General features: G+C 49.3%; 1 pseudogene across 1 annotated transcript; it reads left to right on the forward strand.

Moving 5' to 3' along the window:
* The first annotated feature begins 1,640 nt into the window (after positions 1-1,640).
* On the forward strand, positions 1,641-2,430 carry LOC110284313 (annotated as a pseudogene). Its single transcript, XR_002376920.2, has one exon. The product of XR_002376920.2 is annotated as a UPF0428 protein CXorf56 homolog pseudogene (transcript).
* Positions 2,431-10,953: the final 8,523 nt, after the last annotated feature.

Here is a 10,953-nt window from a genome sequence, read left to right on the forward strand (position 1 = left end):
GAGCATCGTGCAGGGCTTCCTCCTTCCAGGAGTGTGTGACCAGTGCCATCACACGAGGACCCTGTGTCTGTCACCATGAGCATGATCACCTTGTCCTGCAAGTCTAAATGAGCCTGTGAGTTTTGTATTCGCAATGACATCTGAAGGCCTTAGCCCACACCTGCCTTGCCCCATGACCACAGCCTCTAACTCAGCTGCACACAGAGAGTGGGACATTGTGCGCTCCTCTACCGGCATCTCACAGCCCATTTCTGGGCTAAGAATTGCTGCACCCATTGTTGTAGTCCAAGAGACTGCATCCCTGCAAGATCTAGGCTCAGGCACACTCCATCCACATTTTTCCTACTGACTAGCATCAAGAGAAGGCAGCAGGAAGGGAAGAGAAATCAGCATGGCATAGCTTTCCAGGATGGCACCCTGGCCAAGACAGGTAATATTGACCTACAGGCTGGCAGGAGTGGTCCCCAGCACCCCTTAGTCCTATATACCCCAGGTCACAGCATAAGGCGTTGGCTCCTATAACCCTCGACAGCATCCTGCTCTAGTGGTTGGCTCTGTGCCCATGCAGGCGGCCCTCTCTTCTCCCTGGGTTACTTGAGCCTGCTTTTTCTCTTGAGGCCATTTGAGTCCCCTGAGTTGAGTCACTATAACATTTTTGTGACTGTTTATGTGTTAAAGGCTCGGTGTAGACATTTAAAACCAGAATGGTGCAACACACAGGAGAACATTGCATTTGGGCTAGTGAACAGCAGTGCGCCTTTGCTTAGAATGGCATCAAATAGTGAATAAAAGTGGAGAGTCCTGAGACTGCAAAGGAAGGACTTTTGTGGGACCTCAAAAGCACTGGGTAAGATGCTCCTTGAACAGGAAGCTTGAGATTTTACTCTCACAGCTCTCTGCCCAGCCCAGCTCAGGTTTGTTGAACGAATGTACTCTGGCACCACATTAATGTAGACAAGCTTTGAAAATTCATGGTCAGGTAATGTGGGAACACTATGGGAACATACAGCATAAACTCCAGTCCAGGTGGTCTAGTTACTTATCCCTCAGGGGCTCTAAGAGCCAGAGCAAATGGCAGAACTACTCAAGGGAGGAAGTGCTCACAGTCCTCCACTGTGCTTCTCCACTGTGCTCCTCCACTATGCTCCTCCACTGTGCTCCTCCACTGTGCTCCTCCACCATGCTCCTCTTCTGTGCTCCTCCACTGTGTTCCTCCACCGTGCTCCTCCACCATGCTCCTCCACCGTGCTCCTCCACCATGCTTCTCTGCTGTGCTCCTCCACCATGCTCCTCTGCTGTGCTCCTCCACTGTGTTCCTCCACCGTGCTCCTCCATCATGCTCCTCTTCTGTGCTCCTCCACTGTGTTCCTCCACCGTGCTCCTCCACCATGCTCCTCTGCTGTGCTCCTCTGCTGTCTTTTCACCTGGTTACCTCACCACCCACTTTCCCACAGGGCCTCATCTGCAATTGGCTAGTGTCACAGCAGGGAAAGGAGGTGACAGGAGCAGCTCTGTCCACGTTCATAGTAGCTGAGCACAAGGTGACAGCTGTTCACACACAGAGACAGGAAGCAGAACCAGCAGGCTGAAGGCAGGGGCCGCAGGCACGCCTCACCTTCAAAAGCCCTACTTCGGGATATACGGTCTGGCGCGAGTGTCTGTGACGCCATCTCGGCGCGACTCTTCATTTTCTTGGCGTTTTCTGGCTGCTCTGCCGGAGCTATGCCGAAAGTCGTGTCGCGGTCGGTGGCCTGCTCAGACACCCGGGACCGCGAGGAATATGATGATGGCGAGAAGCCCCTCCATGTCTACTACTGTTTATGTGGCCAGATGGTCCTGGTGCTGGATTGCCAGTTAGAGAAATTGCCCATGAGGCCCCGGGACCGGTCTCGCGTGATCGATGCTGCCAAACATGCTCACAAGTTTTGTAACACAGAAGACGAGGAGACTACTTATCTTCGGAGGCCTGAGGGCATTGAACGTCAGTACAGGAAGAAGTGTGCAAAGTGTGGACTGCCNCTCTTCTACCAATCCCAGCCGAAGAATGNTCCTGTGACCTTCATTNTGGATGGAGCAGTAGTGAAATTTGGCCAAGGCTTTGGGAAAACCAATATATATACTCAGAAACAAGAGCCTCCTAAGAAGGTTATGATGACCAAAAGGACTAAAGACATGGGCAAGTTCAGCTCTGTTACTGTGTCTACCATTGATGAAGAAGAAGAGGAGATAGAGGCTAGGGAAGTTGCTGACTCTTACNNGCAGAATGCCAAAGTGATTGAAAAGCAGCTGGAGCGCAAAGGCATGAGCAAGAGGAGGCTGCAGGAGTTGGCTGAATTGGAAGCCAAGAAAGCAAAAATGAAGGGGACCCTGATCGACAATCNGTTCAAATAATCAAGATCTTTCTGGGTTCAGACTGGAGGCAGCAGATAGATGAGGAAGAATGGCTTCAAGATCTCGTGTTCTGGGTTCTGTTTGTCCCAGAAGGGTTTTCTGACCATCCTATTGGTTTTCTGACACTGTTTTTCTTTTCTTCCATTGAAGTCCTTGACTCCATTTCACTTGCTTTCTGGGAGGTAGATTGTTTGTAAAATCTCTGTATATATGTTTTCTGTCTTTCTTGTCTTTGAGATCAGGTCTTGTTACATACCAGAGTATGGCCTTGAACTTTGTGAGCCTCCTCTCCTGTCTTAGCCTCTCTCCCTCTCTCTGTCTCTCTGTCTCTGTCTCTGTCTCTGTCTCTGTCTCTCTCTGCTGAAGTTCCAGGACTGCACCACCGCACCTGGCTTCTGTAGCAGTCCTCTTTTCTTTTGACTATACTTCTTTTGCGATGTAGCTAGTGCTAGTAAGCATTTGACTGTCTCTAGTGTCTGACATAGATGTCTTTTCTTCTTCAAAGTTATTGCAGTGTTTAAAGGGTTTTTTTTTATTTTTTTTTTTAAATATGGTATGGGAGGGAAGTGACCAAAATTAAATTTAAATTTACAGCCAGGTAGATCCTTTTAAGAAACACTGTCTCTGATCTTTGAACTGTTCTTAGAATTGACTATGGTTTGAATCTTTCTCCTATCAGTAGAGATCAGTTAGAAACACCAAATCTGCAGAAATACTTCCTTACTCAAAATCTTAGAATTCTAGGTGAACCATGCTATGTCAGACTTCAGAATAAAAGAAGGAAAAGCCATGTGGCTGGGGGTGTAGCTCAGTAGTAGAATGCATGCTAGGCATGTGTGAGGACAGCCCCAGCACCAAAAAAAAAAAAAAAAAAAAAAACCAAAAAAACAGGAAAGCCAGATCACAGATGCAGGGCTAGGATAGCTCAGGTCAATTTAAATATGGCCTTGCTAAGTAACCCAAAGGAGTTAGTCAGTCAGCTGGGAGAATGCTCTGTGAGTACACAGAAGGGGGCGTAGTGAGAGTAGCTTATCTGTTGTTGGGCATCTTGTTTTATGTTTGCTATTTGCTGAAGAGCATTTGAAATGTGTCATTCTCCTTCAATTATGCCAGCATCCATGTGATTCTTCCATACAGTTCTCTGTTTGCCTGTCTTGCAAGGCCCAAGGAGACACGGAATGTGTTGTCTTCCTCGTGTTATCTATGATGGATTGCACTTTTTAAATAGTCAAGGCTTGTTGGTGAGGTGTTGCCAGGAAATAGCTTTCTTTGCCTTTTTTTCTGATTTCTGTTTCTGCAGGGGAAAGCCACTTAGAGTAGAGGTACAGTTGAGCTAGCAATGACTGGACTGATGTGGATTAGGAATCCTGGGAATTTGAAGAATGGGGCTATGTTACCACCTTCCCAGTTATTCTGTAGACAGTAGGGTCTTCCTATAGCTAATTCTTCACCTCATTTTCTGTCCTAGTTGTGAGACAGAATTAACATTAACATTTGTGAATGGTCAGATGTGTCCAGACAATGACCTCTACCTTTCCGCCACTTTATCCCCAAATTCTTATGTGTACAGCTTGGATAGACACAGACCACCATAGAAATTCAGGCTTCTCTTCTCTGGCCACAGCCTGTAGCTGTTTCTAGTCTCACAAGCTCTCATCCTTATAGACCTTTTTAGGTGTGATTTTCGATTTGAAGGGTGATTATTTTGCTAATAATAATGGAATATAATTGTCGTAACAGTAACATTAAAAAAAAAATAAGCCCTACTTCCTAGAGACTCTTCTGTCAGTCAGGGCCCACCGCCTAAACACTCTGCATCCCTCAGAGTAGCACTACATGATGGGTCTGGGTGTTCAAGACCTGAGTCTGGCAGGAGATGGTTCGAAGCAAAACTAACAAGTGCTGCCAGTATGGCGACCAACTTGCAGGGAATTTGTTTTGTAACCGGAAAACACTGATACTCACTAACACAACAAGTGTAGTGTAGTAAAGAATAAATTAGTGACATCATAGACATCAATCCCATATGCCTTCATAACCATGTTGGCTGGTCATTACTGATGAAGTTCGTGCAGGTAAGGACTACCGCAAGCACTTGAGGAGCAGCCCTACATCTGGAATTGCTCAGTTCTGCTGTGATCTGATGGGTCACTGTCACCTTGAGGTACGTGGTTAATGGGTAAGGCACCATGACTGTGTGTACTTTTTCTTGGCATTGGTGATGTCTCACTAAGCTCGGATCTTGTGTTGCAGGAGGAGAATGTGTCGGATTGACCCTTCAACCGGCAGCGGTGACAGCTACGGGTACAGCTTTAGATGCCAGGGAGCTAACGAGAGCAAGAAAGTCAGAGGTGTGCCCTGTGGAATGGTCAGTGTGTTTGCTCAGATGCACATACACGTGTGCACACAACACACACGCACAGACACGTGCATGTAATTGTACACAAGCACATGAAGAAAGTACATCTGGTGGTTGACCACGGTAAGTACCAAGAATACTTTTGCTGCCAAATGAATGTTCTGTTTGGCAGGCCTAACCTCAACCCCACCCCACCTTTTTGTATTTTTTTTAAAATTTAATCCTTTTAAATAAATGATGTGCATGTGTGAGTGCCTGCTTGTCTGTATGTGCACCGTGTACACTCGGGTGCCTGTAGAGTCCAGTGGATCCCCGAGAGCTGGAGTTATAGGGAGTTGGGAGCTGCCGTGTGTGGACTTGGGGAATAGAACCCAGATCCTCTGCAAGAGCAGTGCATGTTCTTAACCTCTGAGCTGTGTCTCCAGCCCCTGTTTTTATGTGTAAAAATATGTAAATGTTATAGTGAGATCCATTATTCTGCATGCAATTATGATGCATGCAATTAACATACATTAATATCTTTAAAAAAACAAAAAACCAAAAGGATCCCCTGAGAGCCGCCTCATCTCTCCTACCACATGACAACAGGAGAAGACAGCCAAGAGAGGAGCTATCACCAAGACCGGAACTGACCAATGCCTTGATTTAGGCTTTCTCCACACCAGAGCTGTGAGATGTGGGCGTCTGTATTCTGTGTGTACCGGGTTACAACAATAGTTCAGCACAGCAGTTTGAGCACCCCAAGAGCTCCATTCTAAATTATTTGTATTACTGTCTCAGAGTAAGCAGTAGTAAGAGGGCTCGGGGTTCATGGCGCAGTGGTAGGGAGTGTGCTGAGTATAACTGAGGTCCTGGGTTTGTTCCCCAGCACAAGGAGAGACTTAGAGAGCAATGCATGCACACGTACATTTTAAATATGTGCAGTTTTTATCTGTCAACTAAAAAATAGAGGGGAGAGGGGGGAGGGGGGGAGGGGGGGAGGAGGAGAGAGAGAGAGAGAGAGAAAGAAGAGCAATGGAGCTAGGACAGCCAGCACCATTCCAAGCTGCTCTTCCTTCCGTCTTTGTTCATGGCTGTCGTCGCTCAGGTGGATGTTCCTGTTCCCTGGTCCCTTCACCCCACACACATGGCCTCCACTTACCCATGCCATTCATTCTTCTTCTTCTTCTTTTTTCTTTTTAAACTGCATGTACACGGTGCACATACAGACACGCAGGCACTCACACATGCACATCATTTCTTTTTTTAAGGATTAAATTAAACAAACAAAAAACAAAAAGGTGGGGTGGGAGTGGGGTTAGGCCTGCAAACAGAACATAACCACAAAAGGATCACATACCAGCCCTGACTTAATGTCTCCTCTGTGCTAAGCACTGTGGCCCGTGGCCCTGTGAAGTGTCTCTTTTGCAGTCAAGAAGCCTGAGATGATGAGTCAGACAACACAGGGACACAGGTCTGGAAAGGCAGCGTGGATGTTTGCCAGGTCAAGCCGGACACTATCTCTAAGCCTACACAGCCTACGTAAGGAAACAGAGCAAAGTTACAGGCCAGGCTCTGAGCCTCCACTTGCTCATCTGTAAAATGGGTTAAATGGTCATGGCTCCCTGCCTGGTGGGAGGATGGGGTAAGATGTTGGGATCACAGAGGCTGAGTGGAGGCTTCTTGACCTTGTCTGTGTCTGGCTCGGCTCCCTCCTGTTCTCAGACAGTATAACACACCAGCTGTGTTCCTTCCATTCCCAGCTGGGAAGAGAGGAGGGGCCAGGGGAGTTGGAAGCCTGGAGAACTGAGTTCTTACCCCGAGAGGCCTCCAAACTCTGCTGACCTTGTCCACACAGTGGCCTGCCTCTATTGTCCTCTGCTGCAGGGTGGGGATGTTCTCTGGACCATGTACTAGGGGGAGAGAACTGGATAGGGGTCTGCTAAGCACTTCCTAGAACTCAGAAGCTGCCTGCATTTGGGCCCCATGCAATCCGGAGAGTGGACTGACTATAAGCTGACTCGGCTCCAACCTGCTATTTACCTGCTGGACCCTGGATGGCCTCTTCTGCAGAAGAGGGTGAACACGAGCAGGCTGCCTCCCATGTGCACAGTGGGCCTGCACATGCCGCCTGGTGAACTGTGAGCAGAAGTGTTCATCTAGACGGAGCATTAAGCAGCAGTCCGACACTGCCTGCCTCTGTCTTGGTAGACCTTGCATAGGTGGGGTTTCCATGTTGGTTTCTGAGGGCAGCTCATGGGTATTGTGAGAAGGAAAAAAAAAGAAAGTTAAAAAACTTTTTTTTAAGTAATTAAAATTGTGTGTGTGTGCTCACTGCTACCCCAGCATAATCTTGTTTATCTTTATGGATACACACTTCTTCTCTCCGTGTAATGGTTGTGGGGATTCTGTTCTCTTAGGGAGTCAGTAAGTGCTCATTGAACACTTCTTGCTTTGAAAGCCTATGCATTAGCTTTCCTGTGCTGTAACAAAATACCAGAGATAATCAACTTCCAGAGAGGAAAGGTTTTTTGGGAGGGGGTCACAATTTCAGGACTGTGATTAGTTAGCCACGTTGCTTTCAGATGCCAGCAAGATACATCCAACTCACCTCTGACAGCCAGGAAGCAAAGAGAAAGAGGGGGACTGGGAGCCCCAATACCCCTTTCAGAGGTAGACCTCACTCTTCCCACTAGGCCGCAGATCTAAAGGTCCTTCCCACCATGGTGACCAATCCTTCAACACGTTGATCTTTGGGGACATTTATCAAAACTGAGCAGTGAGAACACACAAGAAATGGTGGTTTCAAATGTCCCCAGGCAACAGGTGTGACCAGGTAACAGGTCTCCAATGTGGGAGCCACAAAGGCTCTCCCCCACCCCGTGAGGATCCCAGGAGGGCAGAGGTGGCGCTGCACTGTGGTGTGAGCCCCAGTCACACAGACTGGCCCCAGCCACCTGTCCTAGGGTTTTCATCATTGCACCAATATCCCCATCACCGAACTGTTAGGCAATGATAGAAGCACCCATAGAAAGAACTACCGGGAAAACGAATTGCTTAAAAGCCTGTCTGACTTACATCACGTACAGAGTTCCAATGGTCCTTACTACTGTCCACTGGGAGACCTGAGACAGTGACTGGGAGCCTGATGTGGGCCCCAGCCTTGTGCTTCAGCAGCCATGTGACCCTGGGATTGTCATTACTGTCCAGAGTCTCTTTCTTCAAGTTCACTAAATAATAAGTATCCCAAAACACATGCATAGGCTCTGCATGAGGGTTAAGTGGGCCTGTGTGAAGCACTCACGATGTCTACAGAGCCAGCCATAGGGTCTAGGCTTTCAGCAAGCACACAGTCCACGGCAGCCAGGACAATTGTGACAGCAATCAGTTTGTACAGACTAGGAAGGAACTTGTTTACTCCCTGTTCATCATTGTCATACAATCCCTGACATTGGGAAGTGGCCCTGTGGAGGGCCCATGGCTCTTGTATAACAAGCTCATCTCTCAGGACGCAGCTCACTCTGCAAAGCCTACCTCAGCCTATGGAACCAGCATCTTGTTATTCATGATGGGCATGTCCAATACCTAACTATCTCTCAGCAGGCCCACTTCTTAAAGTCTTTCTGCCTCAACCTCACCTTACTGGGGACCAAACCTTCAGCACAAACACCTTTGGGGCACGCTCAAACACAACCAGCCCATAGGAGTGCTCCAATGGTATCTCCTTCCACCATGCTGCATCCTGTCCGGTCCTCCCTGCAGCCATGCTGTCACCATGGCTACCCTCAGCCTCAGGATCAGTGTGAAGCAAGTGAGGGCATAAGCTAGATGCCACAGGCAAGGCTCTGTCCTGTGCTGGTGTGCCCAGTGGCTGCTGGGTGGTCCTGTCGCCTGCTACAGCTGCAGAGGCAAGCCTGCTGGCGCCCCACAGGCCACCTGCACACACCTGTGCTCTTTGGTGGGACATAAACAGCAGCTGGGCTCCATGGGCCAGGTGGCTGCGGGCACTTCTCCCCTGGGCATTGCAGCCACTCTGATTACCCTTCTTGATGAGCCCCTCCCGGGCTGCAAGCTGGGTGGGTATTCAAAGGCTACCGGCCTCTCTCAGCCTTTACTTCAGCTTGCTGCTGTAGACTTCATGGGAGCTGCTGGCGTTGGACTGAACCAGAGCAAGCATGCAGAGAGACTATCCCCAGAGAACTTGTTCCCACAGCCCTCGATGGGGTTGTGAGACCTTGTCTTTGAGTGGGGAGCTGAAGTCTGAGGGCTGTCGGCAGCTGCCAGGTAGGAAGGCCCAGTGGGCTGCTGAGCGTCCTCCAAATCAAAGGCTTTTGCCAGGACCTGTGAGAAGAGATGCTGGCCTCTGCATCTCTCCCCAACCATGCTGAGGTTTGAGCCCAGTGCAGAGCAGAGCTTCAAACTCAACCCCAACCCAGGGCTACAAAGGAAAATATGCAGGTCCTCAGGGGTGGGAGTTGGGCATTGAAGTCCCTTTTTTTTTTAAGCAGTGCCTGCCAAAGTGGAAGTTTGCATTAGTCAGCTGGAGTGGATACAGGTGACATCCATCAGCCGGGAGCTTCCAACGCAGGCTAGAACCTGCTAGAAGAGATCCATATGGCTGATTCAGACTTGGAGATGGCCACTGTCTTATCGCCTCCTCGCACAACCTCTTCTTTGTGCTAGCAGGAGAGAGTGGGTTCTGCTGACTTTCTGTGTGTGGATGGAGACCTCCTCTGACACTTTCTCTCGACTCTCAGTTCTTCCATGTGTCTCCAGACACAGCCACGTTGAGGCACGTGAAGAACACACGCTCGCTTATGAATGGGCACTCTCTAGATTCACGAGCCAGCATCGTGGCTCACAAAGCCTTGCATACAGGAGCATTCCCTCCTGGCTGTAAGTGTGCATAGCACACTGAGTCAGTAAACAGTAAGCACAGGGCTTGTGGGCTACCTGGAGCCTGCTCTCTGTTTCTTATGCCCTAGCAGTGTGGTTAAGGGAGCAAGCTGGGGAGTCTGCAGAGAACATGGGCTCCTTTCCTGAGTTTGCCTCATCTGAATTGTATGTTATTAGGTCTGGGTTGGGAGTGTGCGCATGCGTTATGGGGGCTATAGGAAGATGTTGGTGTCCTGTTTTTACCATCCTCTGTCTCATTCCTTTTGAAATAGGGTCTCTCTGAACTTGTAGCTAGATGGGAGGCCAGCAAATCCCCAGTGCTTCTCCTGTCTCTGCCCTCCACAGTGCTGGGTGCAGGCAGGGGCACAACCGCATCTGGCATTTTGCTTGTGTCCCGAGACCCAAATGCTCTTTGGCATGGAGCTATCTCTCTAGCTCTGACTTCACCTCTCTTTATATTAGCGTCCCTGTGTGTGAAGTAGAACAATCATGCCACAGATAGTGGCTGATGTGGCAGGAATTGTAGGCTAGAGAGTGTTTGGTGAAAGTCTGACTCTAGGCTGTGAGGTCAGATGTTGGAAGGGCTTAGCCACAGAGGATCCAGCTATGAAGTGAGGATGACCAGGGAAGGCCTTGCCCCCAGCATTGTACCAACACATGGACCTGACCCTCAGTAACACCACGACTCACTGCCCAGTGGTAAAGTCATGCCATCACAGTGACAGAGGTTCAGCCTGGCCAGGAGCCTTGGGAGGGCAGAGCACTGGCCTATTCTAACCCCAGCATGGGGTGTGTTTTCACAGTGGGGTTAGGACAGCTGCAGCCAAGATGGCTGGGGGGTTGAGGGATCCACACAGCTTGCAACAGTGAGGTTCAGTCATTTCTGAAGGAACCATGGGATGGCAGGATGGCTCACAGTCTCTCCGATGCCCAGGCCATTGCTGTGCCCAGCACTCATCTCAATGAGGAGTGTGGTGGTGGTGGGGTAAAGCGGTGATTGAGATTCCTGCTCTTGGCAACTGAGTCTGACAGGAAAGCAGATGGCAAAGGAGTAAGTATAGCACAGGTGGGGGAGGGGTGAAACAGCATGGAAGCAGAGTGTGGGGGCGAGGGGGGGTGGCTTCTCACAGTGTCTTCTACGGTGATGTCACCTGAGCATGGGCTGGAGCAGTGCCAGGGGCTGAGCTAGGCTGAGTGTTCTGATAAGAGGCAATGTGGCCTCTTATCAGAATGTGGCAAGCACCCTGAGGCAGGGACAGGACCTAGAAAGAAAGAATGAAAGAGAGAGAGAGAGAGAGAGAGAGAGAGAGAGAGAGAGAGAGAGAGAG

Source organism: Mus caroli, chromosome 17 (genome assembly GCF_900094665.2).
Source record: "Mus caroli chromosome 17, CAROLI_EIJ_v1.1, whole genome shotgun sequence".
NCBI lineage: Eukaryota > Metazoa > Chordata > Mammalia > Rodentia > Muridae > Mus > Mus caroli.